General features: G+C 37.9%; 1 protein-coding gene and 1 long non-coding RNA gene across 2 annotated transcripts in view; both read left to right on the forward strand.

The window, feature by feature from the left end:
* Nucleotides 1-3,548, forward strand: part of pmpcb (peptidase, mitochondrial processing subunit beta) — a 64,370-nt gene that overhangs the window by 45,522 nt on the left and 15,300 nt on the right. The gene's annotated exons all lie outside the window — the stretch shown is intronic.
* Nucleotides 966-3,032, forward strand: LOC119428170. Its single transcript, XR_005187697.1, has 3 exons — nt 966-1,009; nt 1,473-1,542; nt 2,985-3,032. It is a non-coding gene; the product is annotated as an uncharacterized LOC119428170 (long non-coding RNA).

The raw sequence follows: 3,548 nt of genomic DNA on the forward strand, positions 1-3,548 counted from the left end.
TACTGTATATATACAGTAGTCGCTCGTTTATCGTGGGGGATCCGTATCCTGAAGACCCACAATAAGTGAAAAACCACCAAGTAGGAATAGTAGTACAAGAAGTATGTAGTAATTTATTTTAGCATTTATATCTATCTATATATATAAAGACATTTTAAACCCTTCTCACACGTTTGCAATATTCTAAACAATGTTTCTAAACTCTAAATGCTCTAAAAATGTCACAAGTGGCTTGTGGGTTCTTATAAGCCAGACACAGGAGTGCACAAAAGAAAAATGGTCTTTATTAATTTGGTTGCTGGAGTCAGCGGGAGTCCAATCTTCTCAATCTGTACGTAGCAGGTGCTATTGTCGCGCTGGTGCCAGTGACGTCGCTCGTGCAGAGTGAGCTGCAGCAGCAGAGCAGACTTCGGAGCTGTTCGAGGTCCGTGGGAGGGGTGGGGGGCAGCAAATCCAAATCCGTGGTCTGTGATTATTAGCAGGGGTCATACACAGGGTCGCAGGGAGCAGGAGACTGAGCCAAATCGAGATCCAAAGTCGTGGCCATTAGGAAAGGAAGAGAGTCAAAATCCGTGGTCTGAAAAGCAAACAAAATCCACAAGGATATGGAACAAGATACTTTGAATGGCTTTACTATCAGAGACCATGACATATACTATATATATTAGTATATATATAATTAATTATAATGCAGATTATTGCATTCTGTTTTTATTTACATTTTACACAAGACTCATTTTTCTTTGGTAGTTGGTTTGTAGGTTTTTAAAACACAAAAACTCTACTCAAGAGATTTACTGGGTTAATTTAGTGATTTATGGCTACCTGACAATATGTATTGTATTTATTTTGTCCTAAAGGCATGACAATAACAAGACTCTTGTGTTTCTTGCTGTGTCTAGGTGGTGTGGTTAGTGACCTGTGGTGCATCGGTCCTGCTGGGGCTGGATCTTGGGCTGGCTGTGGGCCTCGGTGTGGAGCTGATCAGTGTCGTCCTCAGGGTTCAGTTGTTAGTCTCTGAACTATCACTTCATCTTAGCGCTATAATATTTTCTACAGTCACTTTACTGTGTCTTGTATTACCTTTAAACATTACTTACTCATAGATTTAGTGTTGACAGTGTTGGTTAGTTTGCGTTTTGTCTAAAAAGAACTTATCATGGTCCCAGTGCTTCACATGTTTCTTATTAACTACAGCAGTTTCCAAAAATACAGCTTTAATGCAATTACAATTTGTTACATTATTAGACTAAATACAATATAAACTAGTAGAAATCCAAAATCTTTGTTTTGTAATAACAGAAATAATTTGTTTCTTGTATTTATGATCTTATTCCTGCAAAGCTCACACAACTGATTTAAGAAAGCTTAGAACAGCTGGCATAATTTATTTCCCTAACAGTTTCTGATATGAGCATGATCCAGATGGACAGTTTTGTTATTAAGCTTGTCCACTGTTCTTTTCACTTCAGCCCTCGCTGCAGTGTGATGGCCAACATCAAGGGGACTGATATTTACAAAGATAGAAAGGACTATATCAGTGTAAGTTGCTTAAATGTGTGTTTTGTCTGAAATATTGCATATATGTTTACATTTTCTTATTTATTTTGTTCTTTTACATTTGTCCATTTGGCTAACACGCTGCTACTTTTCAGATATGTGTCAGGTTCAGTATATTAAATGCGTCTTTCCATAAATGCACAAGCACCAAACTATTCACAGGCCTGGAAATAATTAGAGCTGAGGCCTAAAGTTGCCAACTTCCTCTGGTTTCCTCTCACAGAACAAATATTAATTGATAGCTCTAAATTATCACTAGGTGCGAGGGTGAATGGTTGTCTTGTGTGTCTGGATGTGGCTGTGTCCCCTCGAACAGCGGAATGGGAAAGCAAGTAAAGAAAATGGATGAATGAATGCCTGGACAAGGAGTCTCAGAGCAAAGCGGTACATTTTTTTCTGGTTAGTTTTCGGTTGTGAGACACTGTTTCTACCAAGACTAATGTTATCAAAGAAGAAGCAACAACTAGATGTTGCAGCGTCTGCTTCTCGAAGCATGTACAGTACTCTTCCAATAACGCCACAATGCTGCAAGGTGGAGACAGCCGCGATCCGCTTGTATGGGTTCAAATTCCAGCCTTAAATATTTTGCAGGTGTAAAAAAGATGTGTGACCTTGTAGAAAAATATTGTATGTGTAAAAAAGGTTTGTAAGCTTGTAAACAAGATTTGTATTTGTTTTTAAAAAAATCACGTTACAAAACTTTTTTATGAAGTTCCGTTTACAGATAAGAATACAAAAACTACGTGTACGAGGTTTGTCTTGGATTTTCCTCCTCTCAGCTGATTGGTCAATCTCATGTCAATCACAAATTAAGGATCCAATCAGAGAACAGATGGGTATGGCTGCCCGCAAATTATGAAGGCAAATGGACAACCCCAAACAGTGCAACACGATGATTAAAAACATGACGCTCTTTGAAACATCTCACGAAACACTGAACAGAAATGATGGTATCTCTACGACTCTAAGACGAATAAGTTATTTGGGTGAATCCAACAAAAATTTCTGCATCAGTTACTTTAGAAAAACAAAAATGGCTGTAACTCAGTAATACTTATAAATGTTGGGATCAGATTTGGTTTGGTAGTAGCTGATAGTGATCCCCAACACATATCGTGGCTGCTAGCAGATCCCCCAGTTCATTGATTAAAATTTAGTTTTCAACTATTTTATGCAATATCTTTTAACAAAATATTTCATGACTTATTTAATAGATGTTGATTAAGCCTTCAAGACTACAGATGAATTTCTAAAACTCTCAAACTTTTGGAGGCCTACTGATTCAAAATGATCGCCAGGTTCACCAGTGGCAGGACAATTCAAACGTTCTTCAGGCAGGAACTTTTCTAGTTTGGTTTCTTAATCTGTATTAGTTACACGTGTCTACAGCTTTTCAGTAATATGTGAGTCATGGCTTTCTGCAGATATACGAGCCAGAGGGAGTGATGATCTTCAGGATCCCGTCGCCAATCTTCTTTGCCAACATGGATTTCTTTAGGAACAAGTTAGTGGAAGCTGTAAGTTACCAGAGGATATAATTCATGTAATAACTGCAGATGGTACATATCAAAGTTATTAACCGTTGTACGCTCTCTTTGCATTATTTCTGACTTCTCTCTGTGCCTACTCCAGCTTGGTTTTAATCCACTGAGAGTGTTGAAAAAAAGGAATAAAGCGCTAAGGACGATCAAGAAACTTCTGAAGAAGGGTGACCTGCAGTGGACATCAGTGAGTAATCTCTCAGACTTGGTTCTGTGATAACAGCACAGACTTACACTTTGACAAACACTTTAACAGGACAATGAAAGGCTTTACAACATTTCTGTGCAGATTATCTCCTCAAGCTAGGCTCAGTTAGCTCTACTCAGAGCCACACTATAAATACAATAAAAACAACTATAATCTGCTGCATTGGTTTAAAGAAGAAAAATCTATCAGATGGATAGATAGATAGATAGATAGATAGATAGATAGATAGATAGATAGAT

The sequence above is a fragment of the Nematolebias whitei genome, chromosome 22 (genome assembly GCF_014905685.2).
Source record: "Nematolebias whitei isolate Nwh7 chromosome 22, NemWhi1, whole genome shotgun sequence".
NCBI lineage: Eukaryota > Metazoa > Chordata > Actinopteri > Cyprinodontiformes > Rivulidae > Nematolebias > Nematolebias whitei.